General features: G+C 37.6%; 1 long non-coding RNA gene across 1 annotated transcript in view; it reads right to left on the reverse strand.

Annotated features, from left to right (window-relative positions):
- The window catches only part of LOC123330587, a 218,223-nt gene that overhangs the window by 194,705 nt on the left and 550 nt on the right, over nt 1–22,968 (reverse strand). The window lies entirely within an intron of this gene.

A 22,968-nucleotide genomic window follows, 5' to 3' on the forward strand; every position in this document is an offset into this window, starting at 1 on the left:
CCAGCCCAGAGTCCATTTCCAAAAAGCAGCAGCTATCCTGGGCTTGTACAAAGGAGGTGGTTGCCCTAGCAACAGTAGATAAAAAAAGAAAATATGGCCGACAGGTATACGTACAGATTGCTCTAGAAAGAGGGAAATGGCTCTGCCAGCCCTGCACTCAGTATTAAGGAGTCATTTTGCAAATATCAAGCTTTGAAACTGAACCCTCTAACTTCCAATTGCAGAGATTTTCCCTGTCATATTTATTGAGGTCGTGATCAATGCATTTCATGATTCGCCATTTTAGAGCAATGGCTGAGAATGAATATGCCCCCAACCTAAACACAGTTACTACAAATGATTGTCAAAATACATCAGCTTACTCAAAAGGCCTCTTTCAAGAAAGATTTGCTCAAAATAAACATTGGTTTCCCCGCCGCCAAAGTCTTGAATTAAATTATTTATGTTCCAGCTCTTTTTTTATTCTTCTGCAGAACTGTGACTTTCATATGAAACATTTAAACTGCTCAGAGTCTCTGTTATTTTTTACATAATTATTTGTCACTTAAACTGTCATCTTTTCTTAAAAAACTAAACCTTCTCAGCATCCTGTGTGTACTAATTATCTTTTAAAAACTCTTTTATGGAATTAGCCTTTGAGATTTTTCTGAGACTGTAAAAGAATGGTGGTGGTTAATACTGTTTGGTTAGAAAGGATGGATGTATTTTTATTGGAAAGCTTGCAGAATCCTTCCTAAAGTATCAGTTTCTTTAAAGGTATAGTCCAGATTGATTTATTTATAGCTTTTATCATAATTTATGAGTACTGTCTTGAGTTATTCAGTCATATGGCAATCAGATGCTGCTGCACTGTGCTCAGCTGTGCCCAACTCTTTGTGACCCCAGGCACTGTACTCTACTAGACTTCTCTGTCCATGAAATTTCCCAGGCAATACTGGAGTGGGTTGCCATTTCCTTCTCCAAGGAATCTTCCCAACCCAGGGATCAAACTTGGCTTTCTTGTGTCTCCTGCACTGACAGGCAGATTCTTTACCTACTGAGCCACCTGGGAAGCCCTATGGAAGCAGAACCTTTGCCAGAAAAGCATAAGCCAGTGCTTAGTGGAACAGGTCGTAATACACAAGCTTTCACTCCTCAATCCCATTCTCAGATAGCCAGTTCCATTTTCAAAAAAGCATATGATGCAAAGACTTATACTCGTTCAAGAGATCAGGGTCCCAGTTCTCTTAGCCTATGAAATGGCCTTAATAAGACCCTTCCCTTAGGCTCCTGATACCCCCAGAGAGAGCATGATGAGCTCCATACAAGTAACAGCCAAGGTTCTTCTTGGCTGTTCTGTTCCATGAAAATGGGCCTTTGCCTACTTTGAACACAAAGGTTCTGTTTGAGTTAATTCATTCAATTTTGATTAGAGCTCCTTTATCAAGTTTCTTTACAGGTTTTCTCTGATTTAACACTCCTAATTTTCCTAGTAAAAATTAAACACTACCAGCTTTAAAATTCTAGGTAGACACTCATTGTGCACAGTGAATGAAGGACTCCAGCAGACACTACTCAGAGATATTCTGATGTCTCGATCATCTGTTCCTTGAATTAGAGTATGAAATCCCCAGGGCAAATGTAAAAACACAAAGGAAGAGTATATCAAATGATTCTTAAGAATGTGGAATAGCAAAAGTTGGTAGGGAAGAAATAGACATATCTTATAATAGTTAGCATAAGGGGATCCCAGGATAATTTTAGAGTTATCCATGATTAACTCTTTAATTCAATGTTTCTAAACTTTAACCAGAACCCTTTTGAAGGTAAAAAAAGAATTGACCCACTGTGTTACTTTGTGTTACTTTGACTATAGTTATAAAGTGTATAAATGTAAAGTTAGGTATAAACAACATATGCTCAGAAGACAGCCATAGAAACAAATTGAACAGGAACTAAATGATAAAGTCAATAAAATTAAAATTAGTTATTAATGTAATGTGATGAATCAGCTTAAAACTTAATCTGCTTTAAATCTGACGGCCACATCATGGTTTTAAAAGCAGTTGGCAGGCTTATGCTACTCTGTGTCATCTGCTAACTCAATTCACCCACTGCTTTTCTCTGCTCAAACTCATGAGAAACTTTTGTTTGCACAGTACTTCACTTGGCCTTCATGCCTGGGAAAGAATAGCGTACTTTCTTAATCACCTTCTATTCTTTTTTCTCTTGCTGATGACTACGAAAGATATACCGTTGGTGCCAGTGTGAGCCACACATCAAAAAGCATGAGGAGTAATTCTAGTGCAGCCATTCTTGGAGTCATCACATGATCATGGAATCCAACCTTACTTTTCTCTCTGTGATCATAAAGAGAAAAACAGAAAATCAAGACAGTATTGTAGAATATCCACAAAGCCCCAGTTGGAGAAACAGAAATCTAGTGGATAATTACGTCCAAAATAATTTTGGTTTTAAAAATAGTTAATAAATTGTTTTGATTTTTTAAAAGTTCTTAGTTTCCAAGGCAAGTATCTTCAAAACCCCAATCTCCTTATGCATTTGCACAGTTGACTGTATAACCACTCAAGTAGCAATCTTCATTTCTGTCCTCCTTACAGGGTCTGAGATAAGACAAATTCTCACTTTCACAGACTTCCTTCCACATAGGGGTGGCGACGTGATTTTACTGGGGCCAATGAAATAAATGTGGAGGGCTGCTTTCAATTTGGGAAAGTGCTTAATTTTCCTGATAAAAGTGACAAGTATGAAATGATTAATTGCTTGTCCTCCCTCTCTCCCTTTGTTTCTGCTTTGAACATAGACTTTTTTTTCCCCTCACTCTTTTTGATATCTCAGACTTCTCATAACTCAGGGCCAGGACATTAAGTGTGGTAGAAAAGAAAGGTAAGAAGAACCTGTGTCCTTGGTGATTTCTAGTTTTTTTTCCCCAAAGTTCTTATTAGTTAAGTAATATGTACCTGGAAAGTTTAAGCCACTGTTAAGCAAGAATTCTGTTTCTTACAGCCAGAAGCATTTCTAATTTAGAGATCTTATATCATCTTCCAAATCACCTAGTTTTTTATTGATGAAAAATAATCAGGAGCATGGAGTTGGTAATGTGGTGAAATATATTCCATTTATTCCATGTGGTATTCCACATTACATTTAATATTTTATGTTCCAAAATGTCATATTATATTTTTTATCCTTTAATCTAATACTAACCATGTATAATCACATAAAATGTTGATACTAACTTGCAATAGGAAAGATGGTTCTTTTTTATAGAGGTGTTGAAATGGTTTATAGTGCTGCATCCTGGCCCTGAGTATGTTTCCACCCCCAAGCTAGAGTACTTTCTATTCTTCCTTAACACAGCTGACTTCTTCCATGCCTTAGATGAGACAGAATTCCTCCTACTTGGATCTTGCATAGGCTGTTCCTCTGCCTGGAGTGCCCCTCCCAACGCATTCCTCCTCCCCTCCTTCTGCTCCAGTTTACCCTTTGGATCTAACTTAACACTTCAGTTCCTCAAGAAAGTTTGCTAGACTCCCCCAACCTAATTCAGCATCTCTGATCTAACTCACTAAAATCATTTCCTTCTGAGTACTTTTATTAACTTGAAATGACACATTAATTACTATATTTGAGTCTTGATTTCTACCCCAAGTCTCTTTGCCTGAAACCCCATGCATTTTACATTCATTAATGCATCTCTGTACCTAGCCCAGTGTTAGTTACCTGATAGATGTATGGTAAACATGTGTCAAGTCAGGGAATAATTTAATGAATGAATACATAAGTGAATGGAAAATGGGAATAATGTAATGATATTTCAAAGGTAGCAGACATTGAAAACTGATAACTTCTATTGATTATAAGAAATCATATATTTCAATGTGTGTATTAGAGCTACTAAGCCTCAGATAAATTATATGGATATATACATTCCTATTAATTTGATAATCCAGTGTTAGTGCTTTGGAAATTCATCAAGGTGCACAAATGAAATTATTAATGTATAGCAAATAAGCATATGTTCTGTGAAGCATATCAAGTTATCTGTTACTTATAGATTAAATGTCCCTTTTTCTCACTGCCCATTGCTAGAGGTAGTCATGTCTATCTTTTTAGGGATCTTATGCATCATGAAATAATAGTTAAATCAGATAATTTAATTGCCATAGGAGGTTTTATTTTCCTTGAAAACCTGAATCCCATGAAAGAATTATGCTTTCAAAATTTATACATACCTAGGCAAAAAGTTCTCACTATATTAAATTCTTTTGTAAATTCTTAAATATGACTTCTCTTCCATTATATATTAGTTCTCAGGTCTTAAATGAAAGCCAAATATATAATTGTCTTACTTTTCCTATTTTTTTTTATATAGGTGAGACCCTTCACCTATATCTTGGACTAAAGAGAAGGATTTCTGAGTGTGTGTGTGTGCACGCACGCTCAGTCATGTCCAACTCTTAGTGACCCTATGGACTGTAGCCCGCCAGGCTCTTCTGTCCATGGGATTTTGCAGGCAGGAATACTGAAGTGGGTAGCCATTCCCAGGGGATCTTCCCAACCAAGGAGTTGAATCTGCATCTCCTACATTGGCAGGCAGATTCTTTACCACTGAGCTACCTGAGCTTATGATTACTTGTTCTTCTTAATGCAGAAATCAGAAAAAATAGGAGGTAAACTATAAAAGTTAAAGAACAAAAAAGTTAATGTAAAGCCTGACTAAAAAAAGCTTACAAACCATATTTTTTTCAATTATTAGTTTCTATTTTGTTTATCTATGACTATAGACTATTCTACTTGTCCTGATTTTTAAAGACCATCAAATTATTTTCTTAATTATTTTTAACTGGAGGATAATTGCTTTCAATATTGTGTTGGTTTCTGCCATTTGTTATTGTTCAATCACTCAGTCATGTCTGACTCTTTGTGACCCCATGGACTGCAGCATGCCAGGCTTCCCTGTTCTTTGCCATCTCCCGGAGATTTCTCAAACCCATTTCCACTGGGTGGGTGATGCCATCCAAGAATCTCATCCTCTGTCATCCCCTTCTCCTCCTGCCTTCAATCTTTCCCACCATCAGAGTCTTTTTTAATGACCCGGCTCTTCATATTAGGTATTGGAACTTCAGCTTCATATCAGGTATTGGAACTTCAGCTTCAGCATCAGTCCTTCCAAAGAATATTTAGGGTTTCCAAGGAGAAGGGGACGACAGAGGATGAGATGGCTAGATGGCATCACCGACTCGATGCACATGAGTTTGGGTGAACTCTGGGAGTTGGTAATGGACAGGGAGGCCTGGTGTGCTGCGATTCATGGGGTTGCAAAGAGTTGGACACGACTGAGCGACTGAACTGAACTGAATATTGATTTCCTTTATAATTGACTGGTTTGATCTCCTTGCAGACCAAGGGACTCTCAAGAGTCTTCTCCAACACCACAGTTCAAAAGCATCAGTTCTTTGGTGCTCAGCTTTTTTCTGGTCCAACTCTCACATCCACACATGACTACCGGAAAAATCATAGCTCTGATGAGATGGACTTTTGTAAGCAAAATAATGTCTCTGCTTTTTAATATGTTGTCTAGGTTTGTCATAGCTTTTCTTCCAAAGAGCAAGCATCTTTTAATTTTATGTCTGCAGTCACCATCTGCAATAATTTTGGAACCTAAGGAAATAAAGTCTGTCACTGTTTCCATTGTTTCCCCATCTATTTGCCATGAAGTGATGGGACTGGATGCTATGATCTTGGCTTTTTGAATGTTGAGTTTTAAGTCCGTTTTTTCACTCTCCTCTTTCACCTTCATCAAGAGGCTCTTTAGTTTCTTTTCCCTTTCTGCTATAAGGCAGGTGTCATCTCAGTATTTCAGGTTATTGATATGTCTCTTGGCGATCTTGATTCTGGCTTGTGCTTCATCCAGTCCAGCATTTTGCATGATGTACTCTGCATAGAAGTTAAATAAGCAGGGTGATAATATACAGCCTTGACATACTCCTTTTCCAATTTGGAACCAAACTGTTGTTCCATGTCCAATTCTAACTGTTGCTTCTTGATCTGCACACATATTTCTCAGGAGGCAGGTCAGGTACTCTAGTATTCCCATCTCTTTAAGAATTTTCCACAGTTTGTTGTGATCCACACAGTCAAAGGCTTCAGTGTAGTCAAGGAAGTAGAAGTAGATACTTTTCTGGAATTCTTTTGCTTTTTAGCTAAAAGCAGATGTTGACAATTTGATCTCTGCTTCCTCTGCCTTTTCTAAATCCAGCTTGAGCATCTGGAAGTTCTTGGTTCATATACTATTGAAGCCTCACTTGGAGAATTTTGAGCATTACTTTGCTAGCATGTGAAATGAGCGCAGTTGTGCAGTAGTTTGAACATTCTTTGGCATTGCCCTTCTTTGAAGTTGGAATAAAAACTGACCTTTTCCAGTCCTAAGACCACTGCTGAGTTTTCCAAATTTGCTGGCATATAGAGTGCAGCACTTTCACAGCATCATCTTTTAGGGTTTGAAACAGTTCAGCTGGAATTCTATCACCTCCATTAGCTTTGTTCGTAGTGATGCCTCCTAAGGCCCACTTGACTTCACACTCCAAGATGTCTGGCTCTAGGTTTCTCCCATATATAAACATGAATCAGCCCTAGGTATACATATGTCCCCTCCCTCTTGAACCTCCTTCCCACGTCCTACCCCTCCCTACTCCTCTATGTTGTCACAGGGCATCAGATTTGAGCTCCTTGCAGTAGATAGCAAATTTCCACTGGCTATGTACTTTTATATACAGACTATCAAATTAGCCATGTATTTTTGCTGTAAAAACCAGTCCATCATTTCAACTTTAGGCTGGTATCCCCATAATAATAAAACTATGTCAATACTAAATTTCAAATTGTGTAAAAACTCTTACTAACAGGGAAAAAATACTTGATCTGTCAAAATAAGTAACAGTTAACTCAGATTGAGTAAATGATACATATTGACTTGATAGAAAGTTGAATTGTTAAGACATGTTAAGATATGTTAAGACATGCCCAATGAGATTGTATAATGGTGAAGCTAAAGAAAGAACATACCGTTGTGAACATGAGTGTCATAAGCTTGATTATGGCGGAAAAAATGGTAGATTTTAAGAGGATTGAGTTTGAAGTGAAGAATATGGGGATTATGAGCTGGATGATGAAGGGGAAAAAAAAAACTCAAATTAAGTTCAATCCAGTTGCAAACCAACCATCCCAATGACATTCTACTGATCTTGAATATGAAGGTGGGTGCAAGAACCTACATATATAATAAAATTGCATAAATTAAATACATGTGCACACACATACAAACACACACTAATACAAGAAAACTGGAAAAACCTGAATAAGATTGATGGATTATATCAATGTCAGTATCTTGGCTCTGATGTTGTACTACAGTTTTATAAATTATCATTGTAAGGAATTAGGTTAAGGGCATATGGGATCACTCTAGGTTAGTTTTTACAACTACGTGTGATTCTACAATTATTTCAAAAAATAATGTTTGAAGATGTCCTCTGGTTACAGTGATTACAATGAGCTAGAAAAGATGCTAAAAAAGAAGAGTTGGGTAGGGCAGGGGGACTTCTTCACCTGTTCAGTATTCTCCATATTATATGCTAGTTGAAAAGATTTCCTCTAAATACTAGGATTTAGACTGTGCCAATCTCATAGGCTTTTGATCTTATAGTTTGTTAGCTCCTTACCTCCTTGATAAGAGATAGTAAATGTATTAAAACCAAGCATTGTCTCTTATCAAAGTACATAACTCCTATGACAGCCAGCACCAAGGTCATAGATATTAGATACCAGTTCTATATTTTTTAATAAATTACTGGATGCACGTGCACAGGCTAGGAGTACACAATCCTTCTTAACAATTTGGTTTTGCTGTAATTAGCTATGACAAAAAAAAAAATCAGAAAAGATGGAGACTATTGTTCCTGCTGTTAGGTATGACTAGTGTTCAGTGGGCTACTGAACTATTGATTTAGAACACAGTTCATTGAACCTAAAGCTAAAGGGGTATCTGATAGAAACCTCATCATCTATCTCCCTCATTTTTACAGAACAGATACATCATGTGACATTCCTGAAGACCTGGGGGCCAAAAGTGGCCAAGATGCAGAGAGTGATTGGATAGCACAAAAGTCAATTCACTTTGAAACACATCAGGTTAGCACAAGTTCATCTCAGTTAGGGATTAAAGTGGTTTCAAGTTGACTGAAAGCAGATTACTCAGTGGACATTTGTAGAACAAGCCAGTATGTGTTGATTAACAGATCAGTCATGGGTTCCACAGTGTCTGAGGGCTTTTCTATAAAGCCTAATAAAACCAGAGAAGCCAAAGGAATCACTGGATTCTGCGCATATTTGAATGACTGTTATTCTCCCTCTAAACCCATTTTGATAGAAAATATAAATACATAAAAATAGTAAATTTTTTATCTATAAAAAACACAATTTCCTTATTTTAATATAAACATAAAGGATGTTTGAGAGATGCAGTGTTACAAATGCTGGGGCAACTAAGAAAACCATGACAGGATTATTAAGAAAACATTCAAGGACAGTATCAGATTATAGTGGGATATTGTTCCATAGACCAGTGGCTTTTAACCCGACTGCATGTTAAAAGCACTTGAGGGTTTTAAAAATATCAGTGTGCAAATAAAAAGCCCCAAATTGAATGCAAATATTTGGGATGAGTCTTTGGCCTTGATTATTTAATCATTTATCATAATTGTTGTTTTTGTGATTATTAAAGTTTCTCAAGGATTGCTAATGTGCAGACAGGTTTGGGAACCACTGACTTGAACCAAAGGCAAAAATGATACGTTCAGAAATGCTGCATCCTGTCCCCCATGACAAAAAAATGTCCCTCCATTAATCTTACTCTCTATCATCTTTACTAAATAATAAGCTTCCTGTAAATCAAATTTTATGAGTTGTTATCTGCTATTCTTGCCTAGATTTCTAGAAATTCAAGATGAAGGAGACTAGATATCAATTTACAATTGTTATTTTACACAAGACACAGAAATTATTACAAATATTAAATATTACACTTGAGGATATATCATCAGATGCATGAATAGAAAAAGTAACCTTTTTTTTTTTTTTGGTCTGTTCATAGTCCTAGACCCCAAAGTGAATAAATCCTTTCAAATGGATCTCATTCAAAGATATAACATAATTATAAAGCTAGAGCTCATCTTGGCTCTCTTCTTTTGCAAATGTTTCTAAACTCAGATTATTAAAGACAGTACTGGCTGTGCTTTACAGGTAATGTAAACAGTGCTGTTTCATAACATTCCCAGACAATATTACAAAACTCTCTCCATCAAATAGTGCCTTGAATAGGTTTGCCTCCAGATGGGGAAAAAAAGACCAAGACTTTGAAACAAAGGAATACATCAGCATCATGGCATAGTGCAGCCTTGATTGAGAAGAGAACACTCCCAAGATAAAAGGAAAAATTACATCTCTGAATCACTAGATATCAGATGCATACTGAGTAGCACCAGATATCTAGGATGAAAATGGACTTGTGTCCTGAGGAATCACTGCCCGGGTTACCCATTGATTCCTTCTCTGTCATTTGGGAAAGCTCTGAGGTATAAGGGATTGAAGGTAAATTGAATACATTTGGAGGCAATAAAATGAGAAAAAGTTTAGGAATTTTTATACCTTTGATATGGCTGCATTTCTCCCTTGGAAGCATGACTCATAGTTAAAAGCTAATTCATTCAGTGTCTTTTGAATCTTGAATAAGTCCTTTGGGAGCATAGAGAATACAAACATGATTTACAAAGATTTTGTGACCTTAAATAGCTTATACTTCAGTGGAGAAATGAGAGAGTAATAACCATGATTGTATCTGTATGATTAAACTTGGCATATAGAAGTGAGGCTAGAGGTTTCCAATTGACAGGCCCAGTGGAATGAAGAGGTAAGGACCATGGAATACAAGAATCTTGGAGTTGCTTTAGCCATTCATGTGATGTCATTTATCCCTGAGTGATTCTGGTCAATGTTAACATAGTTCCATTTTGCATCAGAGAAGTCTCTCTGCTGCTGCTGCTGCTGCTAAGTTGCTTCAGTCGTGTCCAACTCTGTGCAACCCCATAGATGGCAGCCCACCAGGCTCCTCTGTCCCTGGGATTCTCCAGGCAAGAACACTGGAGTGGGTTGCCATTTCCTTCTCCAAGAAGTCTCTCACCAGACAGCAAATGTAGGACAGAAAACTTGCCTGTATTGTGTGAGCTCTCTCAGTAAATTGTTGGTCAGTGTGACTCAAAAAGGAATACAGATAGAGAAGAAGAAATATCATATGCCATACCTTATACGTGGAACCTAAAAAGAAATTACACAAGTGAACTTACAAAACAGAAACAGACTCATAGATTTAGAGAATAAATTTAAAGTTGCCAGGGGGGAAGGATGGAGAGAAGGAAGAGTTAGGGAGTTTAGGATAAATATGTACACACTGCTATATTTAAAATGGATAAGCAACAAAATTATTCCAGTCCATCCTAAGGAAATCAGTCCTGAATATTCATTGGAAGGACTGATGCTGAAGCTGAAACTCCAATACTTTGGCCACCAGATGTGAAGAACTGACTCTTTGGAAAAGACCCTGATGCTAGGAAAGATTGAAGGCAGGAGGAGAAGGGGACAACAGAGGATGAGATGGTTGGATGGTATCACCGACACAGTGGAGATGAGTTTGAGTAAACTCCGAGAGTTGGTGATGGACAGGGAGGCCTGGAGTGCTGCAGTCAATGAGGTCACAAGGAGTCGGACACAACTGAGCAACTGAACTGAACAGAATAATCTACTTCATATTTCGTCTCATCTACCTCTTATTAGCTTTGTCCACTAATTTTTGGATCCCAAGCCAGATATTTTTCTACATACAATCTTGTTTCTTGGAAATTCCAAGTAAATATCCCAGCCTCCTAGGCCAAAGTAAATGTATTACCCCTGCACACACATACAGACTCACACACACGCACACATACATACTCTCTCTTTTTCTTCAGCCACACAGATTTCTGCATTTTGTTTTTGATGAGTGACACTGTCATTAACCTCTCTAACCACAACCCTCAGAGCCAACCTCAACTTATTTTCCCTCACTACTCTGTAAACTCTTATAAATTCTACCTTCTAAACATTTCACTTGTTTTTTGTTTTTTGTTTTTTTTTTTTCACTTTCTACCTACACTCCCACTATCTTGATTTAGACTGTCTTTATATTTTCCTTAGTTATTCTAATAACTCTTACTACAGCCTCCAAGTCTTACACCAAGCTAAGCATTCTCCCGATAAACATCTAATCGTGACACTGTCTTATTAAAATTCTTCATGTGACCATCACTGACTTGAAATTTGTCATGACCTTTTCTTACTTTTTCAGACTCAACTATCCTACATACACATGTATGCTGTGCCCTTAATATCCTAGTAAAGTACTGTATTCCTCATACCTCCATACAATATTGTCATGCCCTTTACTTTCAAGATTCAACTTGTCAAGTACTCATAACAGAGCCACTGGAAAATTAACTAGGAATGTGCCTTAAGCAGGACAAAATTAAGTTATTATTCTGGAGGTCTGAAATGACAAAATCAGGTAGAGAACCAGAATCAATTCCAAGAAAGATCAAGGTCAGTGAAGTTAAGAAAGTTTCTGCAAAACAATATTTTGCCCATAAGGAAACAGAAAGAGAAGACCATAAATAAGAGTGGTTAATTTGTGGTCAGGATAGTTTAAAAAGAAATAAAGTTAAGAAAAGAGAACTTAGCTAGCAGTTCAAACTTGAGACAATAAATTGACAAGCTGGCAAGCCCCTTTTATTTGGAAACTGAGTCCTTTCAAGGAGATGAAGAAAGTACAAGATTAACTGCAGAATGTAAGCTGCGATGGCTAGAACACTTGTCATCTTTCTCCCAGTGGTCAGTTCCACCAGTCTCTTTGGCCATGGTTGATTGAGTCCAGTAGACAGACATGTGACTCAAGTTAGACCCAAATTCTTTTCCTTAGGAGTTTATGAAGTAGAACATGGACAAGCAGAGACAAATGGCAGTGTGAATTGGATTCCATAACAGCAATGTTGAGTTACTCCCCAAACAGCCATAATTTCTTTCCTTTTGGAGGTTTGGTTTGGACAGCCCAGAATCTCTTATTAATTTCCCTTTTGACTTGAGTACACCAAAATATTTCCCAAATTATCTGGGAACAAAAACAAATTGGAGAACAATATGTTCAATATAACTCTTTTGTTTGAAAAAAGAGGTGTCGTTAAAATTTAGATCTAAAACAGCATCCAAATAAATCTGGACCCCAGGAATGTGTTGATTTCCATCGTGGGTGGAAGGTGCCTGTGACTTTCATGACTAGGGCTAGCTGCTCTCCTGGTTGCTGGTGTGGCCTCTAGTTGGCATCATGCAATTTGGTGGTGGTGGTTCAATCACTAAGTCATGTCTGATCTCTTGTGACCCCATGAACTGAAGCACACCAGGCTTCCCTGTCTCTCACTGTCTCCTGGAGTTTGCTCAAATTCATGTCCATCGAGTCAATGATGCCATCCAACCACCTCATCCTCTATTGCCCCCTTCTCCTCCTGCTCCCCAACATGAGGGTCTTTTCCAATGAGTCATCTCTTTCTCATCAAGTGGCCAAAGTATTGGAGCTTCAGCTTCAGCAACAGTCCTTCCAATGAATATTCAGGGTTGGTTTCCTTTAGGACTGAATTACTTCATCTCCTTGCAGTCCAAGGGATTCTCAAGAGTCTTCTCCAGCACATTTCCAAAGCATCAATTGTTTGGTGCTCAGTCTTCTTATGGTCCAACTATCATATCTGTACATGACTACTTGAAAAACCATAGCTTTGACTGTATGGACCTTTGTTGGCACAGTGATATCTCTGCTTTTTAATGTGCTGTTCAGGTTTGTCATAGCTTTTCTTCCAACTGGACAGTGAAGGACAGGCAATGGCAAGGAGTAGCATAAGCTTAAGGGCAAGGTCTTAGAGGAATCTGCAGTACAAATCATTTCGTCAAGAGTATCCCTCAGAAGGAAATGTTTCCTACACATCTCATTACTTGAAATTAGTGACTAGGTCAACAATTTAAAAGTTTGCTTTCCAGGAGGTAGGTAATTAAAATGTAATATTGGCAGCATTAGGGCAGGATTATCCGGGGAGAGAAGTAACCAGACGATCATATCAAAGTAAATCATTTCAAAGAAGTCATTGTTTAAATTAACTTAGCACAGGCAGAAGGTAAAGTCAAAATTGAGATAAACCAAAATTATAACTGCAAATATCCACTCTGTGATGCATCCAGAGATTTGGGCAAAAACAGGAGAGCTAGTAATAGGGACAGCGGTCAGCAGTATAAGACACTGAGGATGACTCAGGATGAGAAGTGAGTAGGTGCTGAAGCTATTTGGAAACCTTTTTCAATATGTCTCTGGATCCACGAGTTCATTACTTGATGACAGCATGTACCCTACTGGGATGACTGACTGTTTTATGGATGCGCCCCACAAAGCTTACTTAGCTCAAGAGGAGAGGAACAGTGGTTTCACCTCAGAGTGCCCAGCACTTACCAGAGTACTGGCCATGGGGAAGACCACAAATGGTTGTGGAAAGCATGTTGAATGACCTAGGGCATTAGGATACAACTGGAGCACAAAAGTAGTATTTTAATCTGGTCTAGACAACTGCAGGAAAACAGCACAAGCAAATATATTTAAATAAAGGTATTTCTAAAAATACAAATAGACTACCTTTGTATAACATTCTTTTCCAAATTGTAAATAATTGCCTTATTCTTTGCAGACACTTTGAAATATTAAACTGATGCTAGAAACAGGAGGGAAGAAAGAAAACCCATCTTGCTTGCAACAAATTAAGGTATGCATTTCTTCTTTTTCCAAATCCCCATATTCTAGGAGATTAATATCTTTGCTTTTCCTGTATGTGTGTGACCCTCTAGTAAAGCGTTTGTTAATTTTAATCATGGCAGGAGTCAGTCACAACATGCTTAACAAAGAACAATCCCTTTGCCTTCACACCAAGTAAAATATTTGCACTACTTTAATGAACACTAAGAACTGTACCTTTTAAAAATCGCCTATTCATGGTGCACTTACACCTTAAAAGGTCCCAGTATCTACTTATTTGAAAATATCAGCTCCAGCTTTGAAATCTCAGAATACAAAATCAAAACCTGTAGGCAATGAGAAATTAGAATAAATCTGATTACACTGAGATTTTCCCATAATCAAAACATGAGCCTAATCTCTCATAGAAATCCTAGTGGTCTTCAATTAAAAAGAACAAGTAAGAGAGTTACAACATAGGCACTTAAAATTCAGTTTTAATCAGTTTCCCTAGTAGTTATAGAAAGACAATTGTAAAAAGTGTCAGAGGAATTGCTGTGTGTGATGAAGCCATTTCTTAATGACTTTCTTAATAACTATGCACAAAAGCTTCAGCACTACAGTGAATTAAGCAGAACCTGGAATTGCATTTTACTTGTGAGGAAATCCAAATAGAGCAAAAAGCCCTCCAAGAGGTTTAATTTTAATGTTTAAGTATTTCATACATATTTTTCTCCACAATAATTAAATATTCAGAAAGGACACTGTTTCTATTACTACAGAACTGCAGAGACATTATAGGACAGTGGAAAAGCATGACTTTAGAATGAGGTAGAACTCGATATGAATACCAACCGCCTAGTTTTAGCAAATCAGGCAATCCACTTGAGGCTCAACCCCCAATCTACTCTGTAACACAAGACGAACGACATGCCTCGTTCACGTGACAGGAGGAAGGAAGCAGGTGGCACAACATAAAATTCCTGGTACAAGGTAGATGCTGGAGAAATGTATCTGGGAGGTTTATTGATTTTTTTTAATGAAGATTTTGAATACAAAAGGACAGCCTACAAAGGAGAGGAAAGACAAACGTGGATTGCAAAATGGAAGAAAACCATGCTGAGGTCTAAATGTCACTCATGGGTAAAATCTGTGTTGGTTTCCGATGGCATTACCACAGTGTGCAGTCAACCATCAGCCCAGTGTTCCCTCAGCCCTTTCAGAAAATTGTCACTTAGCCTCTGAATTTATGTTTTGATGGATCTGAAAAGCCTTGCAAAATTGATGGCCTTTCATGTTCTGCTGTCACTGCAGAGTGAGAAAACCCTGATAGAAATAATAGCCGGAAAAAAACGTAACCTTTTGTTCATTGATTTTTGGACCAAATTCAGAGAATCTGTATTTTAACATATATTGCCTTAGACAAACTCCACTTGAGATTGAAAGTATTTTCCTTTTTTTTTATTAATTATAATTAGCATTTTCTCCATTTAGCTGTAATTTATGTTCTTTTGAGGTTTGGACCTCAGTTTTTCAAACATTTGGAAAATGTACTGTCTGTATAAACAATGTTGTAGGAGTATCTGTTGAATTCCATTAATCCCATCATCTTGACATGAATTTTATGAAGAGAAAAAAAGGAACAAAAAAGAAAAAAGAAGAAGAGAAAAGGAAAAAAAAGAAAAAATTTCATGTTCCTGCCCAGAGGAGCACTAATGGGTTATGAACCCTTTCAGAGTCATAGAGCAGAGAGAAAAATGGTTGCCTTGGTAACAAGGCAGGCCAATCAGCTGCATGCACTCTCCCCAGAGCATCTAATTTATTCAGCAAATGCAGGCTAGAACAGGTGGCTAACCTAAATGATGCCAAAAAGCTTTAGCTCTCAAACAGGCACACCCTCCACAATCTCTTATACACAAAGTTTCATTCTTGTACCTCATAAAGGAAGAGTTAACAAGATGTATTTCAGTGTGGAATACAACACATCAGTAGTCAGAAGAGCTATCTGCATTTGTCACTTTTGAATTTTCTGGCAAAAATAAAGGTATGTGATTTCAAGAAATTATGGCTACTGACAGCTGCGTCCTACTAGTTACTTTGAAAGTGGAGGTCATTCTAACTCTCATTGTAAAATTCTATTACTTGTATTTTAATAGATCAAATGTTACTGTGAGTTTTAATAGCAAGAGAGTTTATCCCTAGATTTCATGATTCTTGCTTTATATAATGGTCCCAGAAATTTCAAGACCTTAAGCCATCTGAAAGCACATAGGTGTTTGTAAATAATTCTGGATTGTAAAAGGGGGAAAGAGGGAATAATAACAAACTAGTTAAAACTATATTACAGCAGTAAGTAATCCTATTAGCTATAGCTAAAGTTATTATAGAAAAATCTGGAAAACAGTAAGGTATAAACTTTTTTCATACTATATAATCCAGCTCCACTTTCATTTTCCAACTTCATCTCCATACTGCTAGTGCTGCTGCCGCATAGTCGCTTCAGTCGTGTCCGACTCTGTGAGACCCCATAGACGGCAGCCCACCAGGCTCCAGGCAAGAACACTGGAGTGGGTTGCCATTTCCTTCTCCAATGCATGAAAGTGAAGTCACTCAGTCATGTCCAACTCTTAGCGACCTCATGGACTGCAGCCCACCAGACTCCTCCGTCCATGGGATTTTCCAGGCAAGAATACTGTTCATCTCCATACACATTCCCAAATACATACTGACCTCCAATCAACAGAATACCCCCAATGAAATCTGTTCTTCACCTCTCTGTACTTTGCATTTGCTGTTGTTTCAGTTTGGAATGTTCTTCCAACCTTGGACTCCCTGTTCAATGTTTATCCATCCTTCAAATCTAGATCAAGCATTTTCTCTCCCCAAAAGCCTTTCCTCACCTCTCCAGGAAGAATTACAAGCCTCTTGCTGTGCTTCCTCTGCAAGTAATTCCATTGTTTATTTCTACAGCTATCTTCTGAGTCCCACAGACCTTAAATGTAGTGACTATATTCTATTCCTTTCTCATCATGAGAGTAGTATCTGACTCAGAGGAGGAACTCATAAATATTTGATAGAAGAATAAATTAATGAACTCAATTGTACATTATTAACACAAAATCTGTACAAACCTAACATATGACAAAACATTCTTAGAAAGTAAAATAATAACCTCACTAATTTAGACAAAGTATAATCAAATGTGCTTGCATGTATAAAGAATTTATATTTTCTTAATGAGTAGAAACTTTCTTTGAATGAAGTCTCAAACACAGCTCTATTTTTCCAAATCCAAATGTCTGTCCATCGTCTAAGATACGAATCCTACTCACTCCTTTCAAAGCATCTCTACCAAAAACCACAGGCTTCCAAGCTTGCAAATACTGGACCAGACTTGGTACACATTTAATTTAGCCTTCCTACTTCCCAGTACATAATAATCACATAAGTGTTTGTTGGAAAATAACATTTAAAACAGGAGCCATTTGCTAGGAAGTTCAGGTCTTGGTGTTCCCTATTGCTCTGCTTTTGAAGTCTTCCGTTTGATTCCAAAGGTGACCCTTGCCGCCTGAAGATGTTTCCTTGGCAACAGGGATGACTGTTTCCAGCATGTAAAGAAAAGGCATCTCTGTTTGCTTTATCCTCAAATACCACCCAGAGATGCTATGTTGCTTCAGAGAAAGCAAGAAACCCTCATTTTTAAGTATCAGGTCAGCTCTCCAGTTCATGGACTGCATGTTACTCTGGAAAGCAAGAGGTGGTAACAATTATCTGGTGATAGTTTCCTCATTTCATCAAAAGTAAACAAGCTCCATATAGATGTAAATACAGTCCCTTTCTCTAATTATCCCACATGCCTGCATATGCAGACACACAAGCACACACACATATATACATGTACACAACACACACACATAAATTTTCATTTCTATTTCTTTTCATTTTCTGCAGTAAAGCTTTTAGCTTTCTATCAAATCTCTCCTTTCTGTATTGTCTCTGTTTTACTTGTTTTCTATTTTCAGTAACAGTTTCTTTTCACATCTCAGTTTCCAACAACAACCAAATTACAAATCTGAGTTAAGTGTCAACCTATCACAGCCAAAAAAGGCTTGGTTAGAGCCACTGGCGCTTGATCAGCTTGCATAACCCCGTATTATTACAAAATGAGTTGAAAATATAAAATAGATCTTGAAATCAATGTTATTCATGATAAATTCCCCTATAATTTGCATTTCTCCATACAGTCTTTTAAATAGTAAAGTAACATTTTGTTATGCTTTATTGCCCCCCAAAGCAATTTGAGAACATTTTCCTTGATATCAGTGAAACATCTTTATGCCAATTTAATACAATGACACACACATATCACAAAAGGGTTGGAAAAACTAATGTCAGTTATAACTTCATAATAGTAAATTATTTTGTCTGGATTTTGTATTCAAAAAAGGGGGGCAGGGATTAATGAGGTCATATGGGGTTGCACTGGGAAAAATTATTCTTAAAGGAGGTTTCTAGATATCATTTTATGCTAATTTCAGTAGGTAATTACTAAATATATTGGGCTTCCCTGGTAGCTCAGATGTTAAAGAATCTGTCTGCAATGTGGGAGACCCAGGTTCAATCCCTGGGTCTGGAAGATCCCCCTGAAGAAAGAAATGGCAACCCACTTCAGTGTCTTGCCTGGAAAATTCCATGGACAGAGGAGCCTGGTAGGCTACAGTCTCTGGGGTCGAAAAGAGTCAGACACAACTGAACAAGTAATATCTTCATTTTCAAATAAATTGGACTTTTAGAGTGGATAGTGGTATGGCAAAACGTTCAAACTCATAGTCCAGTTTTTCAATATAGAATGAACAGAATTCTAAGCTTGAACAGTAAAAGCATAATGATTTCTTCATGCCAGAAATATCCAAGGAATTTAAATTTTAAAATGTTATTCAACAGGTAGTGTTGTAAATCCATAGATTTAAAATACATTTTATTGTAATAAAGTTATAAGTTTAGATATGCAATGGACCTCAGAAATAATGCAATCTACTATTTTACATGTGAGAAAATCACATCAAGAACCAGTAAAAAGCATGCCAATACAAATTGATCTCAGACCTTGGACAAATATCAGAAAATCTCTTGATGCTTTTTTGCTTATCATATAAAATGTTCACCATAAAGTTCCTGAAGATAAGAATTCTACTTTACCTTTATTGTTAACTGTTACAGTTTATAACAATGCTCAACTTTCAACAACCTCTAGAAATTATTTATACATGCAGCATCTGTTAGAAATGCTTCCAACTAAAAGTAATGAGAAACAGCATTTAGAGTGACTTAGCAAATACTGGTTTATCTTTTTGACATTAACAAAGAGTCTTGAGAGAGGTAGCTGGCATTGGTTCAGCGGTTTTAGCATGTTATAGCTGGCATTTCTGAAATTCTCTCAGGATTTCCTCATATTTATCTCCTCATAGTCACAAAATGGCTGCAGAAGCTTTTGGCATCCCAGTCTGCCTTCAAGAAGGAAGAGAAAAGAAGCCATGCAAAGCATCTTTCCCTTATATCAAGTAAACAGAATATTTCATAAAGGTGTTGGCAAATTCATGCTCATGTCTAGGTGTTCAGAACTAAAGAATATGGCCACTCTCACTGCAACAGAATCCAGACACTTGAGAACTTAGTTTTTCAACAGCTATAATAGAAGTGACAATGGAGAAATGGATCTGAAATACCTGAAGGTAAGCTAAAAGGTTAAATGCTTATTTTTAGGTTGATGACAGATAAATAGATAGATGATGTGCTCAGTTGCTAAGTCATGTCTGACTCTTTGCAACCCATGGACTGTAGCCTGCCAGACTCCTCTGTCCATGGGATTTCCTAGGCAAGAATACTGGAGTGGGTTGCCATTTCCTCCTCCAGGGAGATGGATCATACATACATACAAACAGAAGATAAAAAGAAAGCAGGAAAGACTCAAATAACTCAGGAAAGAAATTAGAGAAAATGCATTCCACTGCAATCTTAAAATAGAAAAATGAGGTAGTCAAAATGAGAAAGAGAGATGATATGAAGCTGAATATAAAAGTTTTCCAGATGTCTTCTGTGTGGAGTCCCAGAAGCACACTCAGTGAATAGGTTTCACTAGTAACTGAGGCAGCCAGCAAAGAAGGTATAGCAATGTCAGTGGATATTAAGAATCTGTGTGTTAGGATCCCCCTGGTGGTCTAGTGGTACAGAATCTGCTTTCCAATGCAGGGGACACAAGTTCTATCCCTGGTTGGGGAACTACAATCCCACCTGCTCCAGGGCAGGTAAGCCTGCATGTCACAACTACTGAAGCAGCACACTCTAGGGCCTGTGCTTCACAAGAGAAGCCCATGAGCTGCAGCTAGAGAAAGTCCACACACCTCAACAAAGACCCAGCATAGCCAAAAAAAAAAAAAAAAAAAAAACCACAAACCTGTGTGTTTTGCCAGGTGTAGACCAAGGGAAAGTTCTAGGGTAACTACTGAAGACAAAAGGAAAAGAGGGCAGAAGAGGAAGAGATGATCAGATAGCATCACTGACTTAACAGACATGAATTTGAGCAAACTCCGGGAGACGGTGAACAACAGGGAAGCCTGGAATGCTTGCAAAGAGTCGGATACGACTGAGCGAGTGAACAACAAAATTGCTAACCAACTTAAGTACTTATGAGTGTCCCAAAATTAAAATCACTACACTGTGTGAATAATGCAAAATAACTTTTGCACATGTTCATAACACTACATTTGGAAGAACAATATTTTTTAATTTATTTATTTTTAATTGGAGGATAATTGCTATATAATATTGTGTTGGTTTCTGCAATATATCAACATGAATCAGTCATAGGCATTATATGTCCCCTCCCCATTGAACCTCCTCCCCCCCAATTTGTCACAGAGCACTAGATTTGAGCTCCATGTGTCATACAGCAAAATCCCATTGGCTATCTATTTTAAACAAAAATTCCATGGATGGAGGAGCCTGGAAGGCTGCAGTCCACGGGGTCGCTGAGGGTCAGACACAATTGCGCGACTTCACTTTCACTTTTCATTTTCATGCATTGGAGAAGGAAATGGCAACCCACTCCAATGTTCTTGCCTGGAGAATCCCAGGGACGGGGGAGCCCGGTGGGCTGCCATCTATGGGGTAGCACAGAGTCAGACTTGACTGAAGCAACTTAGCAGTAGCAGCAACAGTATACATGTTTCAATGCTACTCTTTCCGTTCATCTCACTCTCTTCTTTGCCCACGGTGTCCAAAGTCTGTTCTGTACATCTGTGTCTCCATAGCTGCCCTGCAAATAGGTTCGTCAGTATGAACCATCTTTCTAGATTCTATATGTATGTGTTAATACACAATATTTGTTTTTCTCTTTCTGACTTACTTCACTGTGCATAATAGGCTCTAGGAAGAACCATATTAGTACAAACTACTATTGTTTGTCTTTAAAGTCATTTCTGAGTCTTTTGAAAGTTTGTATACATACTTGTAGAAGCTCTTTCTTTTCCTTTGTGATAGCGTTGTCCAATATGACAAGCAAGCAGGCTGGATGAATCGCTAGAGTATCAAGTCAGCAGGTTCATTTTCTCAGTCACTTTGCCTTTTTGTGTTTCTACAAACAAGTCAAAATTTCACGCTTCCTCTTCGTGCTCAGTCCCCTGCTAGGATATAAGTCAGCCCCATAGAGAGGCTCTCTGGCTTGTTTGCTGCTATAGACCAAGTGTTTACAAAAGTTCCTGATACAATAGAGCCATTCAATAAATAGTTGTTGTCTAAATAGGTGAAAATTAAATCCCCTGTAGACTGTCTACTACTTAAATATTTTACTTTGAAGTGAAATTCAATAAATTATTTTAAACTTTCCTCCAACATGAGCTGTACCACAAAAAACTTAAATATCAGATTCCTCTTCAGAAAATAGCTCACTGATTAAAAGATTTAGATAATAAAGTTCTTGAGAGTGAAAACCACACCCTTGTCTTATTGCCTCTATTGCCAAGCCCAATGTCTGGTACATAAATATTTGTAAAATGAATTGCTGATCAAATTATATATTGAACAATTACTAAAGTGGTCATAATCAATATTTTGGTCTAAATCTTAAAATAAAACTGTATTGATGTTTCCAATGAACATTCATTCCCTGAAATTCCTTCTTAAGAATGCTGTTCAGGCTCAAAAGCAACCATATTTTTAACCAGAAGGCTAATGAAAATCTGAGAAGAAATTCATAAAACAAGGCGCACAGAGACACAGATGACTGCTCTGTGCTTAGTCACTCAGTTGTGCCTGACTCTTTGCAACCCCAAGGACTGTAGCCTGCCAGGCTCCTCTCTCCATGGAATTCTCCAGGCAAGAATATTGGAGTGGGTTACCATGCCCTCTACCAGGGGATCTTCCCAACCTATGTATCGAACCCAGGTCTCCCCCATTGCAGGAAGATTCTTTACAGTCTGAGCTACCTATCATTCTGGGCTTATAAGATACACTGTTCTCAAAGGGAAAAAAAAGAGTACAACTAAGAACCCTAGTGTGTTCATCTCTAAGAACAGAGATGAAGTAACACTGTGAAGAATGAAGAACTGTGAAGAATACTATTCAATAAAATCATGCTTATTAATTTTTATCTATGCAATTCCAAGTACAGTCTGTAACAAATGTGAAGGAAGATAATATATTTATTTATGGCTGAAAGATTAAAAACATTGCTTTGTTAAAATTAACTCTTTCTGTAATCAGTATTCAAGCCAACCTCAAAGCAGAGCTCACCATTAACACCACAGCATACACAATTCTACCGCAGAGCAGCAGGTAAGGTAAATAAATGCATTCTCAACAAGTCAGATGCTGCATTTGTGGAAATACTTCTAAAGCAGACTGTATTTGTTCACTTGTGATATTTTCAGTTACATGCAAGCTTAGCTAGTGAACAGGAATGTTAATATTCACTGGGTTTTAATATACTTTTTTAAAAGCACTATGATTCCTCCAACTCATTGATCTCAGCAAAGCCATGAGACTTTCAGGATCCTTGC

The sequence above is a fragment of the Bubalus bubalis genome, chromosome 19 (genome assembly GCF_019923935.1).
Source record: "Bubalus bubalis isolate 160015118507 breed Murrah chromosome 19, NDDB_SH_1, whole genome shotgun sequence".
Classification (NCBI taxonomy): Eukaryota; Metazoa; Chordata; class Mammalia; order Artiodactyla; family Bovidae; genus Bubalus; species Bubalus bubalis.